The 16,710-nt window shown below is 37.0% G+C and overlaps 1 long non-coding RNA gene across 1 annotated transcript; it reads right to left on the minus strand.

Annotated features, from left to right (window-relative positions):
* Positions 1-9,438: 9,438 nt before the first annotated feature.
* Positions 9,439-15,611, minus strand: LOC147435592 (uncharacterized). Its single transcript, XR_015185091.1, has 2 exons — positions 14,275-15,611; positions 9,439-10,054 (listed from the first exon to the last, which is right to left on the minus strand). It is a non-coding gene; the product is annotated as an uncharacterized LOC147435592 (long non-coding RNA).
* Positions 15,612-16,710: the final 1,099 nt, after the last annotated feature.

Raw genomic sequence — 16,710 nt, forward strand, 5'->3', positions numbered from 1 at the left:
CTGTTGGGATTCAGGCTTTTTGTTGCATCTCTTGTGAGAACAATCTCTTCCACCTAGAAAAGTGTCATGTGTCAATAACCCACGTGAAAAACCCTTTACAACGGATGTGTAAAGAAAAGCCACGTGTGTTTGTGCATAGGCAGCCACATCTTATGCTCAAGTGTCAAAAGGCTGTCTCTTTTGTATATGCCTATATAGAGACACATTATGCTGAATAATATCAAGTCTATCATTTGCAATTATCCTCTACTATACTGTGTGCCCAATTTCAAGGTCCTAAGATAACTCTATTCTAATCATGTTTATGCTATGAATAGCACACTAACCTATCCATCTTAACCCTACAATTGGTATCAGAGCATGGCTTCGATTAACATCTCCTAATCTAATTAGATCCTAGGCATTTAATTTTCCTATGCTAGATTGCATTGATGCCTTCTCTTATTAGCCATTGCAATTGCTAAGTAAACACCCCTTCTACATTGCATATTAATCATGGCGTTAATCACATTGTTAATTTTTTTTCCTCTTTTAAAGTCCTTTGGTAATGGGATATGTACTATTCGTGCCACTTCCCATACTAATCGATTAGGAAGGGACTTTAACAATTGTTCATATTTGCTTCGTGATTGGCACATTATATAATCATTAGTTATATCGATTTTATGTAATTATGTGCATATTAATCTTGAATCCATTGCAAAATATAAAAAGCCTCATCTCTATTGGTTGTGTGCTTGCATTTTCTACACAAGCTTCGATAAAAGCTCTTATTTGCCAAATTTGTCCATAATTAGCTATCGCTAATTATCTTGACAGATTTATCTGTGTATGAGAGAGAAAGAAAGTAGTGTGTGTGTGTGTGTGTGTGTGTGTGTATTTGTCTTTGTGATGGGAACCACCTTCTGAAAAAGGCCATTAAAAAAAAAAAAAGGTGGACTGAGTCCCGACTTACTTCACGTGGAGGCTCTTGGTTTTTTTCTCTATCTGTGTGCTCCACCAAACCAAACGCCATCACACAATCTCTAGCCTCGTCATCTGCAGTTGGTTGTCCATGTCATCAGTGCTAGCAACACTCAAATAGAACCGACACTACTCGCAGCAGGTAGGTTGGCTTCTACTCAAGCTCGTTGCCTTGATATATATTATACCTACACATGCATCAATCACTTGTGATGCACTACATGTGACTAGAATAAGAAAATCATCAAAGGAATAACACAAATCATCAATGAGCACCACTAGTGCAATGTATGTGTATTGTACACCATTCGCCATGGAGATTGTATCTTTGTCAAAACAGACCAACAAGATGAATAAAGAAGATCAACATCAACGTGTAAATGATGAAGAAAATGTCGACACACCACGAAGCTCACGACATCAAGACGAAGGAATAGCAGTTGGGGAACTTTCTCCAACATATTCAAAATGATCCTTTTTGCATAACATAAATAATTCGAGGGCTATTTTTCAAGTGTTTTTTCCTCTATTGTACATATATGTGCATTTATCTTCCTTTGCATTTTTTAGCAACAACATTGGATCAAAACATCGACAACAACATCAAAATGTGGCAAGGACAACGACGAACGGCATTAAAACCAACAAGTTCTATAGTATATGTGGGGAGAAAATAGACAACAAACGACATGTACTGAGCATTCTCTCAATTGTACCTTACCCTCTATTTGTGCCAGGGACGGCTTGTGTGTGTGCCTACACCCTTTTCTGTCTAGGGGAGGTAGGTTTGTATTCAAGGGGAGGCTTGTGAATTGTGTGCCTCACCCTAGTGTGTTTTGAGGGGAGGATAATCTTGTGTGAGCGATATGCAACCAAAACCCACATAGGGGAGGATTGTTGGGATGCGGGATTTTGTTGCATCTCTTGTGTGAACAATCTCTTCCACCTAGAAAAGTGTCATGTGTCAATAACCCATGTGAAGAACCCCTTAAAATCCATGTGTAAAGAAAAGCCACTTTTGTTTGTGCATAGGCAGCCACATCTTGTGCTCATGTGTCAAAAGGCTGTCTCTTTTGTTTATGCCTATATAGAGACACATTATGCTGAATAATATCAAGTCTCTCATTTGCAATTATACTCTACTATATTGTGTGCCCAATTTCAAGACCCTAAGATAACTCTATTCTAATCATGTTTATGCCATGAATAGCACACTAACCTATCCACCTTAACCCTACACTGACCGGCTCTATTCGTTTTTGCAAGTCATCATCAAGATCACGTTAACAATTAATGTAATGACTTGTGCTATTCATGTAATCACACGATCGTGATCACGTCAGTGAAATCCCTGCAAGTTAGCAAGGTGCATGATAAGGGAGCAACACTCAAAAGGTATCATATTATACTTAGGACTCAAAACCTAGATTCAAAAGAGGCTCACATGTGAGGGTTGCTTACATCCACTTGGCGTTTTGGGGTGTCTCATGCACAAGCACACCAACGCGTGCACACATGCACATTTTCATACATTTATTTAACATTTATGTAACACCCATGTAGCAATGGCATGCACACACAAAAATATATACAAACATGATGTTACACACATATGTGCATCATTTGACTTGAGACATTGTAAACTTAAAAGTTTTGGAACAAAGAACTATGTTTTTGTTGGACAAGAATATGATTGTTGTGGGTTTTGACATATTGATAGCTTTCTTACTATTGCAATACATTTTTGCATGTCTATATGATCAAAAAAGATAAAATGCAAAGATTACTCAAATAAAATATTGAAACCTCAACATGCATTGGGAGGGACTTGATGGCTTACCGTAATTAAACAAGTTTTTATACCTAACACTTCATATCACAAAAGATCTGCACTGTAGTCTGTGTTTTAAAGATTGATAGGAATGAAAACAAGTAGGCCCAATGACACCCATTAAACGTATTCAAAACTAATTGCTTGATAGTTTTTCTTACATGGACATAGGTGAGAGTTAAATCCTTTGTTAAACATGCTTAGGGTAAGTAATGTTTGAGATGAAGGACAATAATATCTACTTTTATGATTTTAAACCCTTGCTATATAACGGAATTAGAGTGCACCTACCATATGTGCTTTGAAATAAAAATATTTTTAATACAAATGAAGTTTGTACTCACTATCTTGAGGTTGAGGGTCATGTGTCTTTTGAACATGTAAAAGTATTCTTTTGTGGATAAGTAATATAATTATACTAAAAAACACACACATATAAACACAAGGGTAACTTAATTTTCTTGAGTCAGCAGGGACAATGCCACCTTAGTACACTTTATCATAGAGAGATGTTGATGCCCACTATTAATAAATCATTTTGAGGAGGTAGACACGTGTTAGGGAGTAAGGAATCTGTTTGTGATGGGATTCCACACACAATCATTATCTTCTTTTGACATAACTGGTTTTCAGATGTAGGAATTACCAATTTGACTTTCACTCAAGAAGGATTTCTTCTTAACTGAAAAGTTGTGACAATACATATACTAGAACGATAGCTCACAAAGCTTTAAAACTCCTACAATACATATACTATAATACTGGCTCACAAAGCTTTAAAACTCCTATTGGAGTGAAATGTTTAGAGAAACATTGTCTAATACTTGCTCACAAAGCTTCAAAAATCCTACTTGAATACAATGTTCACATAACCATTGCTTGTTCTTATACAAATTTTGGGAGAAACTAAGCAACACTCTCACTAAGGTTGTTGTTAGAGATACCTACTAGCCCGACATCAAGTTTTACTTACATACTCATCATACTAATGAGGTAGTGGCCCTATACTCAATTGGCCTAAAACCTCATTGAGTATGGTGCATGGGAAAGGGCATGCACACATAGACACATACACACATACACATTGTCATATATTTAACATTCACGTATCATCCACATGGTAATGTCATACATGCATGTGTATCCTTTGATTTTAAGCATTATAAACTCAAAGGTTTTGGAAAAAAGAACTATGGGCTTTGATAGGCTTATATGTATAGATTTCTTGTTGTTGCAATATGTTTTTGCAGGTCTATATGAACAAAAAAAGATGAAATGCAAATAGTTAAAAAAAGGATTGAAATCTCAACATGCATTGTGACGGACTTAATGGCTCTTGATGGTTCATCATATATACCTGATACTTAAAATCACAAAAGATCTGTACTGCATAGGTTAGTAGTTTGTCTAGGTGTTTTTAGTTCAACATATATCACAATGGATAGGCTCAATGACACTTGTTAAACACATTCAAAACTTAGTTGGTTGATTGTTTTTTTTGCATGGATGTAGGTGAGAATTCCATCCTTTCTTGAATGTCCTTAGGGTAACTTCCATTTCCACATCCAAGATGAATACCAACGACACCTAATTTTGTAAATTTGAGTTCTTGATGTATAGAAAAACTAGAATGCACTAGCCATTTCTACTTTGAAGTACAAAATTTTGAAATACTAAAGAAGTTTTGTACACACTATCTTGAGGTCTAAAGTCGTGTCTTTTAAACATGTAAGTGTGTCCCTTTGTGGACAAGTAATCTGATTTGTTAGAGCTAGGGTAGGGGGGGCCAGGGCCAAGGACATGATACACATGTGGTAGAGGGGAGCCTATATCTAGCAGACCAAGGGATTACATTAGGAATGGTTGGGTGGAGAGTTGCATGTGCTAGTCCCCAGTGTCTCATATTGGTATCACGCTCTCTATGGTGGAATTGGGGTAGATGAAATAAGTGCCAAGGGAAGGAGAGAGAAGAGAGATAGACGGAGAGAGAAAAACATATTTATGGAATAGAGATAGGATAGGGATGTGAGAGTACTGACGAAACACACACACACACACACACACACACACACACACACACACACACACACACACACACACACACACAGAGAGAGAGAGAGAGAGAGAGAGAGAGAGAGAGAGAGAGAGAGAGAGAGAATGCCAAAGTGGAAGCGACAAGCAAGAGAGAAAATCATTTTCATAATAGTCAAAAGGTTTTTTCGTGCAATGATAGGGACATAATACTCATAGTGGATATATCAAGCATATATTCTTGCATGCTCACTAAAGCAATCAGTGGTGGTCACTCATGGCACTAGCAGATACTTTTTGAGATTTGGGACTACTCATGGTACTAGCAAATGCTTTTTGAGAATTGGGACCCTTCATGGAACTAACACATACATGTGAGACCCGGCGCCACTAATGGCACTAGCATATTCTTTTTGAGACCATGTTGCTTCAGCCTGTATAAACGGTATAGAGTCAGGCAACATATGCAGCATATGTGACTTTATTGTGCCGGTTTTTCTTTCTTTCCCCTCTTCTTATCACAATGCCTATAGGGTATGCAACTACGCGGAATGAGGTCATTGGAAAAAGACACAAATAACTTCATAAGCTTCCCCCCAATGCACCCCTTGATGAAAAAAATATGTTCACGTAGAGAGAGCGTGACACAAACAAAGCCATCAGAATGTTGAACCATCTAAACCGTGCTCGCAACATTGGAGACTAGGAACTCGAGCAAGGCTATGAAACAATGAAAAGTGCTCTAGCAGAGTGGGAGACATGGGGCTACATTGATAGCACGCAAAGAGCCACTTTGTTAACTCAAATTGACCATCTGCTCATGTGAAAACATACCATCAATCTAGTGGATATCTCTGGCTCAAATGTGGTGCAGGATTGACGCAAGATTTATTCTTATCTAATATATTTAAATAATTATGAAATAGCAATCAATAAATTGTACTTTCAAGTTTGATGCCTACGCCTAATAATTGTAAAGGACTTATTTTATTATATGATGCACTAAACAAATCTTATATATTTCTATGGATGTATTAATTCAAACCTCTTGCTTCCTGTTTCAATATTTATCTTGAAAGAATTAGGGGTGGGACCTGCACATAATACAATACTTAAAAACACCACTAGCCACACTTGATTGAGTTGAAGAATTGCTTATGTGCACAGACACACACATATAAATAAATAAATAAATAAATAAATAAATAAATAAATATACATATACATATACATATATATATATATATATATATATATATATATATATATATATATATATTCTTAGAGCAACATTGTAAAGCAATTTTTTTTTGCAACACACACATTAGAGCCAAAAATCGTGTAGACTTTTAAAAGCAAATAAGACCACAATTTATGCCATCAGAGTCATATACGTTCGTAGCGCATGCCATTAGAGTCAAAAAAGTCCACAACATATGCATGCCATAGAGTCAAAAATCATGCCAAATAGAGATAATACCATTTTTTTCAAGTTTGCAGATGTAAGTACATTCACTAATCTACCATAGGAGACCAAAGTCAAAGTTTGAATTTTGAAATCCTGCGCTGCGTAAACAAATTATTTCTAAGATAGATGATTGCAAGTGGAATAAATTGAAATAAATGATGAAAAAAACTTGAGTATGATAGAGCAATTATCTAGTATAGTGAAAGATGCATACCAAACTAGCAATATTTAAACGGGGGGAGAAATCCTCCTTGGTTGTCCAAGAATAAAGACGATATCCATTGGTGAGAGGGTTGGCTAATGAATAATCATGGACTCCTTAGGTTTAAGTTTGAGCACTTTCACGTACACATAATACATATGTTTGCATGCCAAAAATGATTTGTTTATCTTCTATCACTTTTGAAAATCTAGACATGTGCATGCTGGACTCCCTCTTATATGAATCTCATACATGTTTTTAATGAACACTCAAAAAACTACATGCTTTAGGGACTTTTTCACTTCCTCCAAAGATAAAGCCGTCATACAAAGGGGTCCCGGATTGCTCATGTGTATAGAGTACTTGCCCCACCCATGGGAGAAAAAACTTGTTGATCTTGTCAGGTAGTGAGACTTAGTTTGTAAGCTAGTCTTGTTCTGGTGTAGAGCCACAATTGTATTGATCAATACTTAAGAGTGTGTGTGTGTGTGTGTGTGTGTGTGTGTGTGTGTGCGTGCATGCGCATGCATCCACCTTTACACATGCAGCATACTCAGTGTTGGCAATAGCCCATACTCAATGGGTCTACTACCTCATCAAGTTGATGAGAGAGTCACATTGAGCCTAATACTAGGCCAATGGTTATGCTTTTTAGCAATGGTGAATGTTTGGAAGAGTTTCTATCTGCTAGATCCATAAGGGAAGTATTAAATAATAAGTTGGTTTAATCTCTTCAAAGGCAGTAAAAATGGTAGAATAAGAGTATAAAATTAGGTAAAGCATACCCAAAAATGTATTGATAGCGGCTCCAAAAGCTTGATCACTTTTTTTAAATGAAATTTTGCAGATAGAATGTTGAAATTATGTCTTCTCCAAATAGATTTGAGGTTGAATTTTAAAGAAAGTGAATAGAGGTGGAAAACTCTCTAGACACTATTTCTAAATTAAGAACATGAGTACATTCTATTTTCAAGATAAGATAACTCAAGATACTATCCAAACATTCGTAAGTTTATGAAAAGAGACAAGCCTTAGGGCTAACTAGTTAGCATATGTAATATGCATGTACCTTTCCACTATCTAGAAAATAGTGATCCCTATCATCAATAAAAAATGTTTTGGAATAACATCTAAAAAATTAGTGATTTTCTTTCGTTTGGATTTGTTGAATGAAGGATTTTTTTTTTCTCATAAAACCTTAATCTTCATGTTGAGGGTCTTATAAGGAATCGAAAAATTCCAAAGTACAAATAGATTGGTACCCAAATTTGGTCAAGACTACTAATATGACTTTGTACTACATTTTTCAGCTGCATTAGGGATACTGCAAAGTATACCAACAGAATATACTTGTGCTTAAGGGAGTGCCAACATATAAAAACCAATGTAGGAAGACTTTTCCAACCACAACCTATGAGTTTAAAAAAGCTCTTTTGGAAACTAGCTATTTTTCATGAAATACTTGCTTGATCATTATACACTATTTGATGTATTTAATTTCAATTTTAAAAATTTGAAGAAGGTGTCAATGCATCAATCTGATATCTAAAAGTTCTTATAAACCTAGCATGTGGCATGAGGGAGCCAAGGGGTTTTAGGGTGTTGTTTTGGTACCCTAAAAAATAGGGAGTTCGGTTCAACCTTTACATTTTGGGCAAGTATTTTGAGCCATATTCTTTGTCTTTGGTTGTACATGTATGTGAGTTTATGTTCGGTTTCCCTTTGTGTAGAACCAAGACTAGAGTTTTAGATTAACGTTCGTAGTTTAATACTTCCGGTAGAGATTGTAATGTAAGAAAACTACTATGAAAAAGATTAAAGAACACAATCACTACCACTAGAGCATGATTAAAGAACACAATCACTACCACTAGAGCATGATTAAACTACTATGATTAAAGATTAAAGAACACAATCACTACCACTAGAGAATGATTAGATCATTTTAAATAAAATGACATAGCATGAGTAAGAACCCCTTTTTTAATTATTTAAAAGATTAAACAGTCTTTTGTTGAACTACAAACAATTTATAATTACATCATTGCATAGACTCAAGACTCTTGGTACTTGATGAAGGCAAGGAAAAAGGTGTCTACCACTATCCACAAGAACAAGATAGTTAGAACATTCACCTTTTTTATGTGGGAGGACAAGTACTTGACTATCTCACCATGTGTTATTGATGTCACATCATATAAAGACATCCTATCCTACCAATGATTAATTTTTGGTTTTGGATTGATGAGAGAGATACGATTGAGTACATGCGTGTTTAAGATTTGCTACAGTGTCCCTAGCTATAGCAAGCTTATCTTTTACAAAATCAAGCTTAACTTGGCTAGTAGCATACATTATGGCAGTCATCCTTATAGCAACATGTTTATTATTCATGCTAATCATTGCATTGGCTAAGCATGCATTAGGTTACCGTAGGTTTTTCATAACAATCAAATGTGAAATGTGTGTTTTAGTGACTATACAAGACATGCAAGTATTGCTATTGAGTATGCTTATCCTTAACATATTTATCTAAAAACACAGTATTTGGTAGAGACTTTGAATGACATATATAAATTGGAGATCCTATAAATTTATTTATAACTTGTGAAATGTCATAGTCGGTATGTTGAGCAACTGAAAATCTCATGCTTTAGATGGACTAGATGGCCAATTATTACATGGAAGAACTCTTTGGATGGACTAAATGGTCCATTATTACATGGAAAGAAACCCAAACGCGTAGTTAATGAGAGCAAATATAGTAATCATTGAACTATTTCAATAAAAACCATTAAATTACTTGACAAAGATGAGTTGACGCCAAGAGTTTGGAAATCTATGTGTGTATGTTCTCTTTGAAATTGTGAGCTACCAAGTTTTTAAACCGTTTATGTTTTTGGTTTCAATAAAAGGATGGTTTAAACTTATGTTGCCAATATGCCCCGTCCAAACCAACTCATTATTGGTGCTCAATGTAGGATACAGATTAACCTCTCAATAAGGGATAAGTGATCTAGCTGACCACTTCATACTATAATTTAAAGGTGCTGCTAGACCAATGCTTATGATCATCACATGGCATCATTCACAAAAACAGCATGCCATGTATACACTTATTCGATGTGTTCCCATATACGCATATTCACACAAAAATTTGCAGTGAAGCAATTACTCGATGGCCGTTTAGTGTCTCACAAGACCATATGATGTACCACATAAGACTTATTATCATGCCCTTTTCTTCTTTTGTTTCCTCTCTTCCCTTTCAGAGTGACGAGGAGAAGGACTGTGTGTTGAACTTTTCCTCTTGGAAGGAGTGGACGATAGTGTAGACCTCCGTCTTAATGGAGCCATATCTTCAGAGGAACTTAAACTTTCATTGCTTTCTTGCTCTTTGTATCCCTCCTCTCGTATGGGAGAGAGTCTTCTTTTGGGAGTCTCTTCAAGAGGCCTCCTAAGCTCTCTCTCCTCTTGGAGAGGAAGGGAAATCCCATAAGCGCGAAGTTGTTGAGTAACGTCGGCTTGCAAAGCAGGGTTGCCCATAGCTTGCTGCAACCTACTTACGAGATAATTCACAAACATGGGGGCATCATCATTAGCACCTTCATGTGCAAAATCAAATCTATCAATGTTCATTCTAATCTCTTGGTTATTGTCATCCATGTTAACAACATTTTATGTATGTACTTAGTGTATGATTTGGCCATTCAATATCTTAGTTGCCACTCCTTGTAGCCTTTGAAAATTGTCTCTTAAGTACCTACACCCACAGCTCAAAGTGGTTAATTATAGAGAGTAGTGGAGTAAGTCTAACATAGCAGAGTTGCCGAGGGCTAGCTCCTTTTGGACTTCTTATGGATCAATAATGATAAAGCCGTAGGCAAGTGTAAAAATACTCCATTATTAAGTCCAAAGCTCCCAAGGTGTGCACCATATCCCACATAGTGGGCTCAACAAAACCGATAATAGATCCCAGTTCCACTTATCCTAATATAATTAACAACATCAACCATTTATAGGCTACTTAAGGACCTATCTTCTTAAGAAAGAAAAGAGAAACCAAATGCTCTGATACCAATGTAATGGAATTGGCCTATTAACTTGAGAGTAGCGGAAATTAATAAGAATACTTTTAAGAAATTACTTTGTGAGCATAGTGGGTGAACATAATCATAGCAATTAGTTAACTTGGCATGCACAATACTTTTGAAAGAGAGAGAATTTAGAGAACATGACCACAGTTGAGGACCAGATTTATGTGGAGCCAGTCTCCTCTCCAATAGGCATTTGTATTATAATTTCTCCCATCAAGAGAGACTTGTTACAATACAATCTTTGTGTTCCTTATGACCTAGGTGATGCAATGAATATGGAAAGCTTCATGGATCACAAGCATAACATAAACTTTGAAAAAAGATTTAACTATCCCAATCCTCAGCCCCAAGACCTCAAACACCTTCGAAGGTGGAGAGAGATAGCAGGGAATGAGGATCGGGAAGAGGAAGAAGAAACATTTCATAGGAGAAAAAATTAGTTCCTCACTTATCATACTCTTCTTGCTAGCATACATAATAGAATAGTAATGAAGATGGAAAGCTTAAGCATTGAAGCATGGCTCTTGGTTGGATTTGCAATCCATAGCCAAGAGTGTTGGTGTAGGCTCTCAACCTCTACTTGCTTGGAGAAGGAGAGGGATATCTTGCACTTTGCACAATGCATAATGAGAGTGTGTGTGAGTGTGTGTCTGGGAGAGTATGCCCCCTAAGAAACCCCCTAGCTTTCTTTGGTTGACCCCCCCCTTGTAGCTCATGCTTGAAGCTCATTAGACCTCTCCAAGCCTAGCCAATCACAAGCAGGAGGCATTACAAGCAACAAGGGTAGCCTTGGGACAAGAGTCCCCCTTTTCTCTTTGAGAGAGAGGACTTTATAAATGGAAAGACAATTAATTAAATCTCCTAAATTATCATTGGACCCCTTGGGTGGCCAACCAATAGGCTTCAGGCATACCATGAGGGCAACATGAGGAGGAACTTGACAAGTGTCCCTTATGCTTTCTTTGTACCAAGTATGCCTTGTGTGAAAGTGTAGGTGTTCTCTCTCATTTCCCCTCATGTAGGGCTCGCCCCCTCCTTGTAGGGATTGGATCTTTGACTTTTGACACCTCAAGCCCCTCAAGCTTAGGCCCAGTTCCCACTACAAGCTTGACCCTTAAGTACTTTAAGCTGAGGTTGGGTTCTCACCTCAAGTATAGCCTTAGCATCTCAAGCATGTCAAGCACCTCAAGCATCTCAATCATCAAGAACCTCAAGAAACTCAAGCACTTCAGTCATCAAGCACCTCAAGCTTGGGCTGGGTTCCCGCTACAAGCTCCCTAGCTTACCTAAGGTCAAAGGACTTTTACACTAATTATTGGAGGTCTTCAATGAAGCTAACCCTAAGGTCTTATGCTCCATTGGTTAGCCTTGCTCTTTGATAGAACATCTCTCATTTGGGCCCCTTTACCATTGGCCCCGTGTTGAGATAGATCTATAAGCACATGTCTATATCTTAACCCTTGTTCCCGTTTATTCTCCCACATTAAATGATCAGTTTAATAAGAGAAAATCATTTGGATTGGTTAGATATTAGATTTTATAATAGAATAGTCAAGTTTGAAGCCAAAGAGTTATATCATATCAAAAAATCCATGAGTCTCATTGGAGCTATAAGTGACAATATTAACAGAGAAGATTATACTCTAGACGGAGTTTTAAGGCTTTGTTAGCTTGTAGAGAATAGTATGGATGTTGTTCATAGTCAGTCATAGAAGCTTTCCATGATTTAACCAATTTTTATAAATAGTCCTCAAACAAACCGTCCATCCAAGAGTTGTTCCATTTATAGGTAAAATGTTCTTGAAATCATAAGAATCAAAATAATTACACAAGGGTAAATAATTTTGGATTAACATGCAACCTAAAACCAACAGAGTTAAAGACTACGATAGTTGTGAGCAAGAATCCCATATATAGACAAGGAAAGACTACCTAACACCAGTCATCAACCTAACAAGGAATCATAGACAGTGGGTCAATCAAAGCCTATACACAAAACTCTCCAAATCTAGTGTCTTGGTTTCCCAGCTTTCTTGGAGAACCTCGTGTTTAATATGTGTGTGTTGTTGTTTTTGGACTTATACACAAAAGAACATAACAGTTCAAAAATATAGCTAGCTTTAGACAAATGACAATAAATAGCACAAAAACAACTCAGTCTTGATTCATTTTGTACATCATAGTGAGAATGAGGTATCATTCTAGTGTTTTGTACATAAGATAGTCAAGAAAGACTTATTCTAAAGTGAAAGAGGCCAGGTTCGCTAGTGATGGATAACAACTTAGCCAAAAAGATCCTAAGTAAAGATAGACTTCTCATCTGCATCCATATAAACATGACAACAAATTCGTTAAACTTGAATACGTATTACAAGTGTCAACTAATCTATCAATTGCTATCTATGTTCCACTTAAAACCTTTTTAACTTGTACCTACCACCCATGTAGTGTTAGATATCAACAAAGTATCCACTCTAAAAAATGTAAGCCACAAATGAAAGTGACATGTGTGTGTGTGTGTCCACCCTAACCCAGGCACCATACTCAATGAGTCAGCAGTAGGCACATTGAGTATGGGCCTATTGCATCATCAAGTTGATGAGAACAGAATAGTCAAGTCTGAAGACGAATAGTTGTATCATATCAAAAAATCCATGAGTTTCATCAGAGATATAAGTGACAATGTTAACAGAGAGGATTATACTCTAGTCCCATTATTAAGGCTTCTTTAGCCAGTATAGAATAATATGGATGTCGTTCTTAGTTAGTCATAGAAGTTTTCCATGGTTTAATGAATTTCTATAAATTATCCTCAAATGAACCGTCCATCCAAGAGTAGTTTCTTTATAGGTAAAATGTTCTTGAAATCATAAGAATTGAATAATTACACAAGGGAAAGTAATTTTGGATTAACTTGCAACCTAAAACTAGTAGAGTCAAAGATTACAACAGTTGTGGGCAGGAATCCCATGTATAGGCAAGGAAAGACCACCTAACACCTATCAAGCTAACAAGGAATTATAAACAGTGGTTCCATCAAGGCCTATACACAAAAATCTCCAAAGCCAACATCTTGGCTTCCCAACTTTCTGGAAGAACCTTGTGTTTAATATATGTGTGTTGCTGCTTTTAGATAGAGTTATACACAAAAGAACATAACAAATCAAAAGACAATTGGCTTTAGACAAAGGACAATGATTAACACAAAAACAACTTAGTTTTTGATTCATTTTTGTACATCATAGTGAGAATGAGGTATCATTCTAGTGTTTTGTACATAAGATAGTCAAGAACAACTTATTTTAAAGTGAAAGAGGCTAGGTTCAACATTGATGGTCGACAATGATGGACAACAATTTATCCAAAAAGATCCTAAGTAAAGATAGAGTCCCAACTGCATCCATATAAACAAGACAACAGATTTTTTAACCTTGAATACATATAGAGGTGTCAACAAACCTATCAATTGTTATCCATGTCCTACTTAAACCCTTTTTAAGCTTATACCTACCATCCATGTAGTGTTAAATATCAGCAAAGTATCCATTGTCAAAATAGTAAGCCACATATGAAAGTGAAATGTGTGTGTGGGGGGGGGGATACGAGAGAGAGAGAGAGAGAGAGAGAGAGAGAGAGAGAGAGAGAGAGAGAGAGAGAGAGAGAGAGAGAGAGATAGAATCACCTTGTGTGGTTGTTGAGTAGCATAGAGGAAAAACGGGTAGAGGATGTATAGAGAATAAGTCTTGATCTCCTTGGAAGAGGTTGTTATGTGCACCTGGAAGCGAAGGGTAGCTGAGGGCAATAGTGAAGGGAGTATTTTGGAGCAAAAAATTCCAAAGAGAAGTAAGTTGATTGAATGAATAAGGTTTAATACCACCTATGACTTGGATGAATGATCATGTGACAAGATGGGTCATTGAAATAGTAGTAAAGAATTAGTAGGTAGCCTTTCACCAACCATAGAAATGTTAGTAGGCTTCCCATGGTGGGTGGTTTATGAGATACCTAGTGTAAGGGCTCATGAGAATCCAGCAAATCATGTGGACACTCATATCCAAGAACAAGAGAAGTAGCGAGTCATCATGTTGAGCATGCAAGTGAGTGGGATAAATGATGTCAATTGCCATGCCAGCAAAGGATTTGCTAAGTCAATATAGCAAGGTGCATGAGAAACCCAAAAAATACTCAATAGGTGAGATTCATGTATCACATATAGGAGAACTACTTATTGCATTAAAAGGTATTCATGTGATCCATTCATCCATACCACATGAGATCCTATGTAAGTGTGTGTGTGTGTGTGTGTGTGGGGAGGGGGGGGGGTGATTACAAGATAGATAGATAGATAGAGAGAGAGAGAGAGAGAGAGAGAGAGAGAGAGAGAGAGAGAGAGAGAGAGAGAGAGAGAGAGAGAGAGAGAGAGAGAGAGAGAGAGAGAGAGTGATAGGATCAGCTTGTGTGGTTGTTGAGTAGCGTAGGGGAAAAACAAGTAGAGGATGTATAGAGAATAAGTCTTGATGTCCTTGGAAGATGTTGTTATGTGCACCTGGAAGCAAAGGGTAGTTGAGGGAAATAGTGAAGGGAGTATTTTCGAGCAAAAAATTCCAAAGAGAAGTAAGTTGATTGAATGAATAAGGTTTAATACCACCTATGACTTGGATGAATGAGCATGTGACAAGATGGGTCATTGAAATAGTAGTAAAGAATTAGTAGGTAGCCTTTCACCAACCATAGAAAAGTTAGTAGCCTTCCCATGGTGGGTGGTTTATGAGATACCTAGTATAAGGGCTCATGAGAATCAAGCAAATCATGTGGACACTCATATCCAAGAACAAGAGAAGTCGTGAGTCATCATGTTGAGCATGCAAGTGAGTGGGATAAATGATGTCAATTGCCTTGCCAGCAAAGGATTTGCTAAGTCAATATAGCAACGTGCATGAGCAACCCAAAAAATACTCAATAGGTGAGATTCATGTATCAATATAGGAGAACTACTTATTGCATTAAAAGGTATTCATGTGATCCATTCATCCATACCACCTGAGATCCTATGTAAGTGTGTGTGTGTGTGTGTGTGTGTGGGGGGGGGGGGGGTGATTACAAGATAGATAGATAGATTGAGAGAGAGAGAGAGAGAGAGAGAGAGAGAGAGAGAGAGAGAGAGAATCACCTTGTGTGGTTGTTGAGTAGCGTAGGGGAAAAACGAGTAGAGGATGTATAGAGAATAAGTCTTGATGTCCTTGGAAGATGTTGTTATGTGCACCTGAAAGCAAAGGGTAGTTGAGGGAAATAGTGAAGGGAGTATTTTGGAGCAAAAAATTCCAAAGAGAAGTAAGTTGATTGAATGAATAAGGTTTAATACCACCTATGACTTGGATGAATGATCATGTGACAAGATGGGTCATTGAAATAGTAGTAAAGAATTAGTAGGTAGCCTTTCACCAACCATAGAAAAGTTAGTAGCCTTTCCATGGTGGGTGGTTTATGAGATACCTAGTATAAGGGCTCATGAGAATCAAGCAAATCATGTGGACATTCATATCCAAGAACAAGAGAAGTAGCGAGTCATCATGTTGAGCATGCAAGTGAGTGGGATAAATGATGTCAATTGCCCTGCCAGTAAAGGATTTGCTAAGTCAATATAGCAACGTGCATGAGCAACCCAAAAAATACTCAATAGGTGAGATTCATGTATCACATATAGGATAACTACTTATTGCATTAAAAGGTATTCATTTGATCCATTCATCCATACCACCTGAGATCCTATGTAAGTGTGTGTGTGTGTGTGTGTGTGTGTGTGTGTGTGTGTGTGTTTATGTATTTAATCCCAACCACAATTGGAATCATATGCTTGAGTACAATTTAGATTGAACTTTCAATACAAATAAATTATCTTTATGATCATAAATTACAAAAGAACATAACATTAATCAATTTTACAGAGATAATTTCAAAAAGAAATTGGATTTTCTATGAGTTGCTTTCTGCCATAAGCATTCCTAGTTGAGGGATGAGAGACTCACTTGCCAACCAACCAGACAACACATAGCTAGAATTAATCATGTATTGAATGGGTGACAAGTGTAAAGCGCCCCCCATCCAGATGTTATAATTG

Source organism: Adiantum capillus-veneris, chromosome 18, assembly GCF_014529385.1.
Source record: "Adiantum capillus-veneris isolate H3 chromosome 18, ASM1452938v2, whole genome shotgun sequence".
Lineage (NCBI taxonomy): Eukaryota > Viridiplantae > Streptophyta > Polypodiopsida > Polypodiales > Pteridaceae > Adiantum > Adiantum capillus-veneris.